This window comes from Chrysochloris asiatica, unplaced genomic scaffold (assembly GCF_000296735.1).
Source record: "Chrysochloris asiatica unplaced genomic scaffold, ChrAsi1.0 scaffold00046, whole genome shotgun sequence".
In the NCBI taxonomy this organism is placed as follows: Eukaryota; Metazoa; Chordata; class Mammalia; order Afrosoricida; family Chrysochloridae; genus Chrysochloris; species Chrysochloris asiatica.
This window is the reverse complement of record NW_006408564.1, coordinates 10783816-10800084: the sequence shown is the minus strand read 5'-3', so window position 1 is coordinate 10800084 and position 16269 is coordinate 10783816. Positions and strand designations below refer to the sequence as shown.

The 16269-nt window shown below is 40.3% G+C and overlaps 1 protein-coding gene across 1 annotated transcript in view; it reads left to right on the top strand.

Annotated features, from left to right (window-relative positions):
* LOC102822436 (bis(5'-adenosyl)-triphosphatase-like) overlaps nt 1-16269 on the top strand; it is a 1401568-nt gene that overhangs the window by 1076309 nt on the left and 308990 nt on the right. The window lies entirely within an intron of this gene.

Genomic DNA, 16269 nt, shown 5'->3' with positions numbered 1-16269 from the left:
ATATGGCATTATATTTCTTTTTCAAAGGGAACCCACAGAAAGGGGTGATTTTAGGGTTGTTCCTCATAAGCTATAAATCCTTTGAGGTTCCTCAGGTGATCATGGAAGAAAGCCAGCTCCTGGCAGTTTATTAACCCCTCCGACTTTGGGTCCAATTAAAGGCATTTTGCTAAACCTCCCCTGAACGAAGACCCCTCCAACACAGCTTTTTGTCTATAATCCTCAGATACAAAGCAGTTCTCACTGTGTGATCTTCCCAGAAAGGATCAAAATAGTGTTACCCCTATTCCAGGTGTATTAAAATTTTTAAGAAAAAATATTTTTGCAACTATCAAAGCACCTGCTATCCAAAGATTTTTCTATTCCTTGTCATTTTTTTTTTTTAATCTTGTAAAGCAGACTGCTTTCAAATGGGACTCAGATTGCCGAAGACTGAAATTCATTTCCTTGAACTTTATTTAACTGGGCCACAGAATCATTCTGAGAGATTCATTTAAATTAATATGTGGTATTATGTTGTTAAAGGGAAAAGCATTTTCTCCTAATTCCCAATTTCAGAGTTTCTCAAGACCTCTATTCTGGGCTCTGACCCCCTGATTGTATGCAGCTGAGGCAGCTAACAAGTCCACAAATATTCTCCAGTCACATTTGCAGGATCTGGGCCTTCACAAATTCACAGAGAGAGAGAAATTATTTCTTTTTCTTGCCTGGTTGTTCAGTCTACTGGCTCACCAGTGAACTTTTATTGAATGCAGAAAAACAGACATCCCAAATCCATTGCTGTTAAGTTGATTCTGACTCTTGGTGGCCCTATGTATTACAGAATAGATCTGTATTCCATAGAGTTTCCTTGCTTGCCATCTTTATGGAAATAGATTGCCAGTCCTTTCTTCCGTGGTACCACCTGGGGGGTTAGAACCACCTGTCCTAAGATTAGTAGCTGAGTGCAAACTGTGTACCCAGGAACCTTTAAATGCAGAAAAACTGAGAAACCAAAAAGACTGGAGTGAGAGGTACAGGTTTTTGAATCCCAAGTGATAAATTCACCCCAGGCTATGGTAGTGCTGGACTAGACAGCTTGTATGAAAATTTAGGAGTCCAGGAAAACAACAATAACAAAAATTAACAAATGGCAGGATGAGTAGCAGAAGGGAAAATCAAACATATGCTGCTCGTTTCAAATGTAGTTTCATTAAAAGTCTTTCCATTGCACCCTGAAACAATCTGTCCTTGCCAGATAACACATTGGACACCAAAAGGCTGTTCCCTCCACTTGCTTTCTTAGTTGTAAGCCAGTCCTTTAAAAATAAGAACACAGCTGCTCGTGACAAAATAAATTTGTCAGCTTGTCTTTGAAGGTAAAATAACGAGGGGGAGTAGGTGCGGTTTCCCACCACTTACTGACAGTTGCAAACAACACCCAGCTATGTTTGTGTTCAGTCAACACTAATCAATAAACATCTGTTGGAATGAGCATTGGTGCCTCTTTACTATTCTTTGTGCTTCATTAGGAATTGGTTTTGTCTTCAAGGGAAGGAAAAAAAAAAAAAAGCTCTTGTAATTAAGGAATAGTATCTTGTGTTCTCATATTTTCCCTTTAAAAGACGTAGATTCATCCAAGGCCATTATTTACAGTACATTTATCTGTATTTAAATGTAACTAGTTTTCCTTGAAAAGACCATCTGTTCACAAAGATCATCCTTTTTGTCCTCCAGGAGGTAACTTGGGAAAATGGTGGCATTAGCAAAGGACTATGGTTAAATGAAAATGTATAAGAAGTTGGCAGGTTAAGAGATGTTTGGAGCCCAGCAGAATGATATGTAGTTCTGTCCTGGGTGTGGGCGAAAAACAAAATGCAAAGTTCGCTGGTGGGATGTATGCTTGAAATGATGATCTTCACAAACTTTCATGAAAGGAAGGTGTTATATTTGGAATTGTTAATGCTAGTTAATGCCAATGATCTTTTTCTTGGACTTATTATAGATAATTTGAGGGGTCTCTGAAGGATCTGACATACAGTATATGTGGTTATTTTACTTTCAAGAAAATGCCTGATTTTTGAGGGGACTACTGGAAATATCTGTGCATATGTACGCATTAGCACACACATAGAGAACACACAAACATTTGTGTATATATATATATATATATATATATATATATATACACACACACACACACACACACACACACACACAAAAGGAGCTCTGGTAGTGTAGTGGTTACAAATCGGGCTGCAAACCGCAAGGTCAGCAGTTCGAAACTACCAGCTGTTCCGCGGGAGAGAGATGAGGCTTTCTGCTCCCGTAAAGATTTACAGCCTTGGAAACCCTGTACAGGGTCGCTATGGGTCAGAACTGACTCCACGGCACTTAACTACAACAACAACTGGAAATATCAGTGTAAATGATGAGTCTAGACTCGTGTAAGTCATCTTAAAGGCACTGTGACTTTATTCCTGCTGACGGAAATGTCCTTAGGTAAACTTAACAAAATGCAAGCCATATATACATGTACACAAAGCATACAAAGCTGGGAATGGCCCCAAATTATACAAAACACACTTGTGTTTCCCATTAGTTTAACATTTATTTAACTAGAGCTTGGTGAACTGAAAAACAGTTTCGTCTCGCGGAGCAAAGCACAAAATAGGTTGGGATGAAAAATCAAGCATTAGTACTAATGAAACATTAGCATTTACTTTTCTACTTAACTTATATTAGAGTCTTCAAATATGGAGGCATGTGGAAGTGTTTTGCATGAGTAAAAGCTTTGTTTGAAAAATACTCTAAAGGAATTTCACTTACATAAGGACTGCCAGCACATACAAATGAAGGAAACAGAAGAATTACTTGGTACATGATTGATTTGTATTTTCAAATAATGAAATGAAGATAGCAGTAGAAAAAAAAAAAAAAACTTCATTAGACATTCTTGAGCAATACAATAAATATGTATAGGACAGATCAGATCCCTGTGGATTAGACACCTAAGGCTTTTTTTTTTTTTCTCCCCCCCACCCCCCTGTTCATATAACCCATCTGTCAAGCCCATTAAGACTCACAGGGATCCAACAGGACAGAATACAACTGCCTATAGGGTTTTCAAGGCTATAAATCTTAACAGAAGCCATCTGCATATCTTTCTTGCAAAAAGTAGCTGATGGATACAAACTGCTGACCTTTCAGTTAGCAGCCGAGCACTTAACCAATGCACTGCCAGGATGCTTTCATTCATATAAATGAGAGATAATTATACAGAGTATATTTTTTTCCAATAGTTCGAAGTGCAAGCAATAAATGAAATATACTTTCTCAGACCATGAAACTGACCTATTTACCTACGTATTTCCTCAAATGTGCTCAGCAGAACAACTGTCTGTCCAGATGCTTGATGTAGTTGTGTGTCGTCCAGTTAGTTCCAAATCAGTGACCTTTGACAGGGTTTCCAAGGCTGTAAATCTTTACAAGATCGGAAAGTCTCATCTTTCTATTGTCAAGCAGCAGTGGATTCACACTGCCTACCCTGTGGTTAACAGCCCAATGTACAATCCACTATGCCACCAAGTCTATAAGGTAATTCGCAAAATTAAAAACTTAAGAAGCCATAGTCAAGAACATTTGGGAAATGTTGCATTATTGAGCTCTTTTTTAGACATTTAGAGACCACATTAGCCTTTTAAAGGATCACAGCAATCTAGAAGTGAATAAACAATACTAGCTTTGTTTGACTCCCATATATCTCAAATTTATTTGACAAGATCCAGCAGCACAAGTTAGCATTTGTGGAAAACACACTTGGGTAAATGCTGACCTGCAAGGATATCTTCTAGGCTCATGAATCGGATACATTGAATGAGGAGTAATGGATTCAAAGTGCTGAGACATCATTTCTGTGGGTCTCTTTGGAGGTTAGAGAACTTTGATAGAAAACTGCAGAGATGCTGGTACTTGACCTCTGGGATCAGGAGATGAGGGATTACTTCTTGGTAGAATAGCCTAACTCCAAGAAGTATCTAAAAGCCCTCGTGTCACTGTGGGTTAAGCGTGGTACTGCTAATTGCAAAGCTTTCCATTCAAATCCACCAGCTGCTTCACTGGAAAAGATGAAACTGTCTGCTCTTGTAAAGATTTTCAGTCTGAGAAATGCTGCTCTGTCCTATGGAGTTATTTTAATCTAGTGAGTCAATGACATAGTGGGTAAGAGGTATCTTGGAAGCACAACTTTTTTTTTTTTTTTTTCCCATTGTAGCCCGCTAACCTGAATCCAAAGAATATTTTAAATAGCCCTGATTGTTCTAATGGGCTAGAGGTTCACATAGGCACTGTCCTGTTTCTGGTCAGGGATTCACTTTTTATAAGCTCCCAAGTATATTCTGGGAAATCAGATAGTAACTGTGCTACCTTACCACCTGCATCTGAGAGCCTGGGACCCCTGACCCTTGTAGGACAATGTACTACTATAGGGTCACCATTAGTTGTAATCAACTTGACAGCAATGGCTTTGGTTTGGCTGTTTTGGCACAGCCGAAGTGAATCGAAGGCACAGCCCAAAGTGAGTTCACTTTCCAAAGCTCTGCTCAGATGTCAACAATGCCTCTCTAAGAGACAGGGCATTTTTCCTTCTTTCAGAGTCCCTCCAAACTGGAATAGGGAGAAACTGGCCACCTACTCTACCCTTTGGTCAATTGGAATATCACTGGTGCTTGAGTTGTGGTATGCTGGATGGAATGAAGTTCTCCTTCCACTGGTTGTCATGAGAGATCGTGTCACACACGTTGTAGAAAATCATGGCGTTTTCCCTTGTTCTTTATACCTTCCCCTTCTGTTGATTTTCTAAAATATTTTCTTTTTTCCATTCTTCCTTATTTGTTTTTTCTCTTTGTCATTCCACCCTTCCTTTTTCTTCTTCTCTCTTTTCATCTTTTTTCCTTACTTAGTCTTTTCTTCCTTGTCCTACCCTCAAAGGGAATTCTGGTAACTCCATCTGTAGAATTCTCTGGATCTAGCAGACTTATCGTACAAACACAGGGACAAAACTGTCTTTGGGAATTGTGTTGACTCTTGTTATTAGCTGCCGTTGGGTCAGTCCTGACCCACAGTGACTGCAGGCACAATGAAATGAATAAAACTCTGACCAATCCTGTGCTGTCCCCATGAGGAGTTGTAAATTGGACAATTGTGATCTAAATTCATTGACTGCCATCAAGTTGATTAAAACTCACGTTGTTGTCAAGAGAATCAGAAGAGAAGTGTGCTCCATAGTATTTTAATGGCTGAATATTCAGAAGTTGATCACCAGGTCTTTCTTCTGAGGCTCTTATGAGTAGACTTGACCCTCCAACCTTATGGTTAACAGCCAATCAGTTTAACCATTTTCACCATTCAGAGAGTCCCATGGACTTTTAGCCAACGTCTTTGCAAAGTTCCCACCAACAATTGTATAACAATATGAGTTAGCATTTTAGCCAGCTATACCCACTGCCTTAAGTCCAGTGCCATTCAGCTGATTCTAACTCATGGCAACCCTACAGGACTGAGGAGAACTGCCCCCACGGGGTTTCCAAGGCTACAAATAGCAGCAGAATGCTATTAATTGTCACTTAACAATAACAGATGCTTCGGCTTATAACAGTGATTCTTCAAAGGTCCCCCCAAATACAAGGGTTAGCCAAAGCTTTAAACCATCAATCCTTCAGTTAGTCACCAGGTGCCACTCTGCTCCCATGGTTCTAGTAGGCTGATTTGTTTATTAATAAAGGGGTTAACCTGTGTGGTTTGTACCGGTTCTGTCATTTACAAAGGTCGCTGGCCAAAGGCGAGTGGAAATGAAAATCCACCTCAAACTCCACTGCAAACCATGTGCCTTGAGGCCAGGAAAGGTGTGCTTTCTACCTTGAGTGCTGTTTTCCAATTTGTCCAATGGCCTGCTGAGTGTAGCACTGTAGGACAAGCACTGGACTTCAAGTTTAGTGGTTCAAACCTACCAGTCGCTCCTCGGAAACCCTGTATGGGTTGATATGAGTCAGAACCAACTCACTGGCACTTAACAAAAACAGGTGATTCTGCTTAGGATAGTCATTCTTCAACGGGCCCCTCAAATACTAGGGTTAGTCAAAAATTATCCACACCATAGTTACATTAAAACACTCATCCATGGCTGATGGTAACATTGAGTGTGCATATGAAATGATTCTGTCTAATAGACGAGTGGCAGTGGATTATGTGGGAAATCATGTGAAAATCTGTCATGGCTCTATCTATGAAATAGTCCACGACAGACTTGGATTTGGAAACGTTTGTGTAATATGGTTACTGTAAGAACTCGTGGAAGAGCAGAAACAGAACCGTTTGAGGATCTGCAAACAAACAAAAAAAAGTAAAAGTTTCTTTAAAAAAATCATTACTGGTGACGATTCATGGAATCATAACTATGAGCCTGAGAGTAATCAGCAGATTATGGAATGGAAACATCCTTAACCACTGACCAAGAAAAAGTTCCAAAGTCAACCATCAGCTCGAAAATGTTTTTTTTTTTTTTGAGTTTTCGGTAAGCAGTTTCAGAAAACTGCTTACAGTTTTCTGAAATTCTTGAGGGCCAGTATTAGAACATTATTAGGAAAAAGATCAACAACCAACAGTGGTCATTACAGTGAGATGCTCAATGAAGAGCTGATGCCTAAACTTCAGATTAAATACAGAGGAGTCCTGATTTGGTGCTGTGGGTTAATGCGCTAGACTGCAAAGCCGTTTGAACTACAGGGTTGGTGGTTCAAGTTCACCAGTTGCTCCTTGGAAACCCTATATAGGGTCACTATGGGTTGGAACCGACTTGACGGCACTTAACAACAACAGCTACCCAAGGGCTTTGTGATCTTGTATGACAATTCATGCCCACACATCTCTGCCCACACTGTTGACACTCTGCAAAAATTTCCTTTTGAGGCATTAAAGCATCCTCTTTCTAGTTCTAATCTTGCTCCATCAGACTTTCACCTGTTTGGTCTTCTGAAAGCAGCCCTTAGATGATGAAGATTCACCTCTGATGAAGAAGTGAAGACAGTGGTGCATTCATTGCCTTGCAGATCAGCTTAAAACATTTTTTTTTAATAAGGGAATATGAAAGCTTGTTGATAGGTGGACATAGTGTATTGATAAGTAAGGAAATTATGTTGAACAATGATGTATTTCACTTTTCTAAAAATTGATTAAAATAAATTCTACAACCAGAGTGTGATTAATTTTTGACACACCCTCATAGTTTTGCAAGATTTGTACGTTCTAGTGTCATCCCTGTTTGGACAACTCTGAATGTGGGAATGGTTCCTCACAGACCCACAAATCAGTTCATCAATTTTATCTGCAAGTTCTTTTGGCTAATTCATTCTAGAAGGGTCTTTATAACACTAATATGCTCCCTTGCAGTCTTATTTTCCAACCTTACTTAACCATTAGTTCTTTTACCAACCAGTTTGATTTCCTCTTTCTAGAGTAGAGAAGGGAATTAGACATTGAGTTCAGCTTCTAGTCTGGTGCTGTAGTTTTTTTAATAGATATACAGATCTAGATGGAGTCCTGGTGTGGAGCTGTAGGGACTGCTAACCACAAGGTTGATGGTTCAAATCCCCAAGCCACTCCTCGAAAATCCTATATAGAGTCAATATGAGTTTAAACTGACTCAACAGCCCTTAACAACAACAAGAGATGGTTAAATAGCTTCCAATGAGTTGACTCTTAATTCTTAGCAACCTCATGTACAGCAAAACGAAATGTCACTGGATCCTTTGACATCTTCATGTTCCCCAGTGTGTCCCAGCTCATCACTGAGACTGCTGTACTAATCCATTTTACTTTACTAAGGTGTTCCCTCATACTTGTTGGCCCTCTCTTTATACAAACATGATGTCTTCCTCCAGTAACTGATTCCTCTTGATGACACGTCCAAAGCAAGTGAGTCATACAATGTTCTGTTGTAAGCTATCATGTTTCCACTTGCTAATTTTTGCATGTAGATTACCAGGCCTTTCTTCCTAATCTTAGTCCAGATGTTCCACTGAAACCAGTCCATCATGGATAATGATGCTGGTATTTGAAATGCTGGTGGGAAAGCTTCGAAGTGTCATAGCAGCATATACCCCACCATGATAAACTGACAGATGGGTCTTAATTTTTACATAAAATAACTTTAAATATTTATAGTAACTTTGAAAATCAGTGTAAATATAAATGTAGTTCTTGTCATAGATCCTGTTTTCCGGAAGTTGGACTTAAGTAGCCCTCTTTTTTAGCAATAACTTAGCATTTCTGGCTCTAAAATGCCTAAGTGAGAGGTTAGGGTTAGTAGTGACAAGATCTTCCCTTGTTCTTTGTAGAGGATGCTGGGGATAGGGAGTTGTTCACTCACAAATATGTTCATGCAGAATCTTTGAATATGTTATGCTACCAAGATTTTTTATTTTCTAAATACGAAAGAATATAATTCTTCAGGAGAAAAATAATTTAAGTTGAACAAATGAAAAAAAAAAAGAAAAGAAAAAAAAGCTGTCGTCTTTTAAATAATATTCTCTTAAAGCAAATGGATAAGCCCAGCAGGGAGGTATTTATGTATTTCTATAAGATTTAGTATATACTTGTATATATATACTCACATATACATTGCATGTGTATATGTCAGATATATTACCTTAATGTCCTATAGACACTGATACCTTCATCCATACATCATACATCATACATCACGCTGTGTTTGGGTAAACAATTTAAAGCCTTACAAATTTAGGAAATAATGTTTTAATAAAAATGCATGCTACTGCATTTCTTTCATAATATAAGCAAAGCTTTGCTAGCTCTCTGATCTATTTGCCTTTAAACCCACCTATAATTAGATGTTTCCTAAAAGTGGAGGCTGTTACAGCAGAGGGCCACAAGACATTTGTGTGTGTGTGTTTCCTCTGAGAACACCATTTTCTCCTGAATAAGACTTTTTGTTATAATAGATTTTATCCTAATGTTAATTTGATTTATGGAACTGCTGTTGAATTTCTTCCTTTCAAATTTACGGTCTAGTAGATTTCATGCTGAGTTTAAGATGCTGAGCATAATGATATTCACATTGGTGGTATTGTATTGATTTGCTTTGGTTTGATATATAAGGTTTTAAAAAATAATAGCACTGAATAATTATTCATGTACAATGTGCTTTTTTTCCTGTTTATTTACATTAGAATTAAGATTAATTTTATAAATACCTAAATTTGGAATTCTAAAATGATGACACTTGTAATTGGGACTTGGTAGAAGTGTGTGCCCTCCCTTGTCATTTCCAAAATATTCAGTATTTATACTCTGTATTGATCTGTTTTTGTTGGCTAAGTATTAAAAGCAATTTATTAGGTCTTTCATCCAAATCTGTCTTACTGTCTGGAAGCTCCCCTAAAAGCTGTCAACTTTGCTGGTATTTGGTTGGTACGTGACATCCCAGTGACATAGTTTCCAGCATCATAGTCTCTGGCAAGCAACCAATGTATGGCAAAGTGACAAACGGGTGGTAATGGAACCAACAATCATGAGGATGGTGCACGATGGGGTCATGAGGAATCAGAATCCTCTCTGAAGACAACCAGCAATAACTTAAGCACTGCAGCTTATCTTGTGAGGATTATAGGGGAAATAATAGAAATACTTTATAAATAAACATATGGGAGAACTTTGTTCGTATTGACTCAACCACAGAAAAAAATAAGCTAAGTAGCCTTTCAGGTGAACGACTAACTAATTTAGTTACATTCTGCACCCTGGAAATGGCTTAAAAGTTCCATCACAGAGCATGGTGTTTGTGAAGGTACTTTATCAGATGATTGGTGTTAAACAAAAGTAATGGATTAATGGATTATGATGATGGACCCACACAACCCATTGTTCATGGAGAGTTGAAGGACATCTGAAGATAAAGTCCTGGTTGTGGTGCTATAGAATAAGCACTAGGCTGCAAGATTGACAGTTCAAACTCACCAGCTGCTCCTTGGAAACCCTCTAAGGGTCTTTGTGAGTCAGAACTGACTTGAGGACACTTAGCAACAGCAACAACAGCTGGACTATACCAATATCCCAAACTAGATTTCACATATTCCTTTTTCATATGGTAGCGTAGTGATTAAGAATCAGGCTGTGAACCTTAAGGTCAGCAGTTCGAAACTACCAGCTGTCCCGCAGGAGAAAGATGAGGCTTTCTGCTCCCGTAAAGATTTACAGCCTCGGAAGCCCTCTTTGGGGTTGCTATGAGTTGGAATCGACTCCACGGCATATAACAACAACATGCAAAGGAGGAGTCCTGGTGTGGTGATGCGGGTTAAATCACTGGACCACAAAGTTGGTTTAAACCATAAGGTCAGTTGTTGTTGTTGTTGTTAAGTGCCGTCGAGTCGGTTCCGACCCATAGCGACCCTGTACAGGGTTTCCGAGGGTGTAAATCTTTACGGGAGTAGAAAGCCTCATCTTTCTCCCGCGGAGCAGCTGGTAGTTTCGAACCGCTGACCTTAAGGTTCGCAGCCCGATTCGTAACCACTACGCTACCAGTTCAATCTTATTTGCTACTCGGATCTGACTCAAGGGCACCTAACAACAGCAACATGCAAAGAAATTTTCCAGAATCTAAAAGCAATTTTAGAATTATGCAGTTAAGCTCTAGCCTGGATGTTGTTAAGTGCCGTCGAGTCGTTTCCGACCCATAGCGACCCTGTCCAGGGTTTCCGAGGCTGTAAATCTTTACGGGAGCAGAACGCCTCATCTTTCTCCCACGGAGCGGCTGGTAGTTTTGAACTGCTGACCTTAAGGTTCGCAGCCCGATTCATAACCACTACGCTACCAGAGCTCCTTCTAGCCTGGATAGGACACACATTATTAGTGCAGAGGTTCACGTAATTAAAGTTAGTAAGGGCAAAACAAATTATTATGGTTCAGCTTACTTATGGGTTGCTTTATTAAAACAAACAAAAAAGCACAAATTTCCATGTAGATGCTTCACATTGAATGAATTGAAAAATCTTGCTTGGTTGACCAGATTCATCTCCTTTGTTACCAGCAGTGTTAATTGCACCTTTGCCTTATAAGAAAGACTGCTTGTCTTTTACAGATTAAGAAGTCAGGTGGAGACTGGAGGAGATAATACAATACTTAACCCCCTCTAGGCTCCTTGAACAAAGGCTTGCTAGAGTTTTATTTATTTTTTGGGTGGGGAGGGGGTGGGGAGGGGAAGGTATCATATTTATTCATAAGAATAGAAAGAGATTTCCAGGATCTGGCCTGTTTAGGTGGGGCCATCCAGGCTAATTGGGTGCTTGGGAAGCATTTCTTCCTGGTGAATTTCACCTCCAAAGACCTCTGGGAAGGGCAGAAAAAACTTACTATGCTGCTTATGAATGGTTCTTAAGTACTGGGGTTCCAGAACATCACACCACCACCATCCCCCCACCCCCACCAGTGTTCTCCTCTGCTCCCAGGCAAAGATCATCCTTCAAGGTGAGTAAAAGTAGTTAATCTGTAAAACATCTTCTGTTGTTCAGTGGTATTGAGTTGATTCTGATTCATATTGACCCTTTATAGGGTTTCTGAAGAGAAGCTGGTGGATTTGAACCACTGATTTTAATGGTAGCAGGGCAGTGTTTCTCCCACAGCAGGACATTGGTGGTGGTGGTGGTGGTGTGCCATGGAGTCGATTCCCACTCATTGTGACTCTGCATAGGGTTTCCAGGGAGTGGTTGGTGAGGTGGAACTGCTTAGCTTGCAGTTCAAACTGTACTTGCAGTCCAGCACAGTAACCCACACTGCCCCACCAGGATTCCTCTGTAAAATATCTTACGAGGAAGTGAAATACAGAAACCTATGGGTGGTCTATTTACAGTACACAAACTATAAAATGTGTAAGGTTTTATGATGAATGCTTTCTCATTCCAAGAAGCCCTCTAGGCTCCTTGCCTCAGGGAGATATGGAGAAATAAAGTAGATGGTGGGGTTGGGACACATGAGAGCCTCACCTGAGCCCATCAGAGCTACTCAGGGGCTTTTCTAGGGGGTATGGGACTACAGTTCTTAAAATCATCCACCATCCCATATGAATGGTCAATGAGCATGTACTGTTATTGTTAAGTGCCTTCCAATTTGTTCCAAACCATAGCAACCCTGTATAGGGTTTCCAAGGAGTAGCTGGTGAACTTGAACTGCCAACCTTGTAGTTTAGACCGACTTTGCAATTCCCCGTATTAGCCCACAGTGCCACTCAGGACTCCATTTACTGAGTGCCTGCTATATATAGAGCTATGACTCCAGCACTGGGGATAAAGTAGAGAGCCAGTGAAACCCCCTGTCCTCAAGACAAAGTCTGCTTTCCTAGTAACTCTTCCCAAGAAGCCTCCTAGGCTCCCTGTTTTACTTTTTTAGCCAGCTGTGCTTCTGTTGTATAAAAACAGCTTTACTTGTGTCTTTGCCAGCAGAAAACAAACTATTATGATAAAAAATGTTCCTTTTAAGTGGTATACATCTGTTTATCAATTCACACCCAACATTTAATTGTGCTCTCTTAAATTTCCGTGTGGAAACTTTACTGAATTCTTGAGAAACTTATTTTAAAGATGAGCTGTTTCCTCCAATTTGAATTATAGCTATATGGAAAGAGAAAGTAAACCTGGAGTCAAACTGATCTACCTTTGAAGCTGGGATTCCACCACAGACATGCTGAAAAATCTTTGGCAAATTACTTTATTTTTCTGAACCTCAGAAATTTAGGATTCAAGGAGATTATAAATATGAAAGTTCTTCACGGGGTGCTTAAAACATCATAGATACTTAGTAGAGGTTAGTCTATCTCCTCACCACTACTGAATCAATAATTGACATTTGAGTTCCAGTTTTATGTTATCTATTTTTCGTGTGATTAAAAAAAAAAAGAGTAACTCAAGGAACTAAGTGGGGTATTAACATAAATTGTAAGAACCCAGTTTGGGGAAGGCTATGGAGTCCTGGTGTGGCACAAGTTAACGTATTGGACAGCAATGTTGGTTTGAACTGCAAGATCGGCAATTCAGACTCATCAGCCACCCCTAGAAAACCTCTACAGGGTTTCTTATAAGGGACTGTGAACCACAAGGTCAGAAGATCAAACCCACCAGCTGCTCCTTGGAGATCCTATACAGGGTTGCTATGAGTCAGATATAACTCAACGACACTTAACAGTAACTGCATAGGTTAAAGGGGGAAACCCTAATTCCATTTCGGGTCTAGACAAAAATGCAGCCTCTATTAATTTCTTTCTGACCCTTAAATTGTTGTTAGCCATAGAGTTGGTTCCAACCCATAGAGACCCTGTATAGGTTTTCCAAGGAGAAGCTGGTGAGCTTGAACCGCTGACCTTGCAGTTCAAACAGCTTTGCAGTCTGGCACATTAACCTGCAGGGCCACACCAGGACTCCAACCCTTAACTAGGAATGTAGAAAGTTTGCTCTTATTGAGAGTGTGTTTGAAAGTGGATTATTACCACTCCTCTGTCCTAGGTAACTAAGGGGCAGGCTCACCCAGGAGCTTGCCTGAACCTATTTTTTGTTGTTTTTTGCCTGAACAATTTTAATGGAAATTGGGGTATTGGGACCATATGGTTAGAAGTAATAGTCCAACCAACGTGGTTAGAGGACCCCAGAACCAATTCTGTAAACTTTTCTAATCTGCAGTATGCCATTTACGGCCCGTTTCCCAGGTCCATAGTCCTGCCTTTGTCAGTGATGAATTGATTTGCTGCCAGTCATGGTTTTGTGACAGTTTCATTTGTTTTCCATGTTCTCTTATTATGTGGCCATGAATCCTTCGAGCACCATGATGGCGTCTTACTGATGGTTTCCCTCATCTGGATGATTTGTCTTTGCCACATTTCAGACTTAAGGGGGTACCGAACAACAACAGCTATAAAATATATTCAAATGTGGGGTCTTTTTATTTAGCCCCATAGAGCAGTGGATTACTACTCAACCCTTTTTTTTTTTTTTTTCATTCTTTAATTTTATCTGCAATGTAACCAAAATAGAATGTTTTATTTAGAAAGAAAATCTTTTTTGGTGAGATTTACATGGGAGAATATCAGTTTTATATTCATCCTATCGTATTTTGTTTCTTTGTAATGATTACAGTCCCCTCATGCATCATCAAATAACCAAAGGGTACACCACAGGTCTGTGTCCCCCCTCCCCGCAGGCTGTCAGCATACAGCCCCTCTCCCTCCCTGAGTCCATGTCCCTAGCCATTCTATCTGTCCACGTCATCATCTCTGTCTCCATGCCTGGTGTCACTGCCTCTCTGGGTAGGGTCACGCTCTCCGCTCCTGTCACTTGATGGTCCCAGGGACCTCTGCTCCTAGGCTGTAAGATCCATCACTCCCCTCCTTTTGTAAAAAAACATCTACCTCTACATTTCCGACCCTCACAGTCAGTCCTGATGGCAATTTTTCACTATTGTACCACAAAAGTTTTATCCCCATTTCGTTTCACCTGCCCAGTCCCAACAGATTGGAAATCATTCAGTGGAGGTTCTACTTCCCTCCTCCCTGTCTGGAACTAGGCTCCCTCTCGAAAGCTTGTAAGATAATCATTTCTTGCCTTTTTAGGCCCCCACATTTTGGGTAGCCAATAGCCAATGTCTAAGCTGTCCATCCCTGTCAACCCTGTATCCAAGAGGATGGGAGTGATCTTCGCTATACAGATTTGTTCCCATTTTTGAGCTACTACATCCATAAGTATAGGTAAAGTTCATCAAATTGTAGCAGGTTACTCTTTTTTTTTTCTTCCTGTTCTTTCTTCTTCTAGTTGAGTTCTAATTATCCAGCCATCGAAGCCAGGTCAAGTAGGTATTATCTGCATGTAGGGGTGTTCTTGTGCATCTGCCCTCACTTCATATAGCTGGATGTTTCACTTTCCACTCTAGTCCTCTGTGGCCATGTCACTGCCTCTAGGACCAGGAGTCCCCAGGTCTTGCCATACTGCTGGCCATCCAGGTCTCCACCCAGGTTCACAGGGGTCTGTTGAACGTGGTTGGACTTAGCTTGCAACTTCATTGTTGTTTTTCTCCCTCTTCCCCTTATCAGTGATCAACATCAATGTGGTCACTATCCAGACCACCTGCCTGCTCATGTATTCCCTTTGAGTCGTAGTCTTGGAAGGGAGTTTGTGCTGAAGGGTCCCGACCACTTGCCTTGATGGCTCCTGGGTGAACAGCTTACTTGTTCTTGTAGTAATCAATCAGACTGCCATTATTGTTTCGGATTTTTTCCTGCCGGTCTTTCTTTCACAAAGTATCTTCTGTTCTTCTGGCCACTCTAGGCTGGTCTACTCATCCTTTCCAGTGGAAATTTCCTACCTCAGATGATTCTGGATGGGGTTCTGGATTCCACCTATGGTCTTATGCAATGTAAAGGCTGCACAGGAAGACACTTTCAGTGGGCAACTTCTAGCCTCCTTTAAGGTATTTCAATCAGTTGTAGGCTGAAGATGGACTTACAAGCTTTCTGTAGTGATGTTTCTGGCTATTCCTTTCTCCCTCTCTCTAGTGTCTATTTTGCAAAGGTAGGCAAGGGAAACCAAGATTCAAAAGACATCCAAGTATCTTAACATTATTCCCCTCTTTTACCCCTTCAAACCATGCCTCAATCCCTGTATCCCAGAGCCCTGTTGTTCCAAGGTTGTGCATAGCTCATCGTTTATCTCTGTCCCACTTAGCCCATGTGAACCTGTCTAACTGTTCTCTCATCAGCCTTGTTCTTCCATTCCCAGCCCTCTTCGTGTGTATCGTCTCCTCTCACCCCCAAAACCTAAGCTCTCCTGTGTCTATTCCCTACCCTGTGCTCTATCTTCCCCTCCCTGCTTCCACTCCTCTCATCTCATATGTCCTGGTGATCAGCAAATATATGTATATAATTTTTGTTTTTTCCCTTTTAGGGTGAGTTATTTTTCTTAGTCTTTTACAATAATGGTCCTATGCAGTATTTCTCCTTTTGTGACTGACTAATTTCATCCTGCATAATGTCCTCAAGGTTCATCCATGTTATGCGGTGGCTTGCACCTTCCTTGTTGTTCTTCAAGGTAGCATAGTATTCCATTGTGTGTATGTACCACAGTTTGTTTATCCATTCTTCAATTGATGGGCACTTAGGCTATCTCCATCTTTTTGCTATTGTAAATAGTGTTGCTATGAACATTGATGTGCATATATCTACTCATGTTATGGCTTGTATTT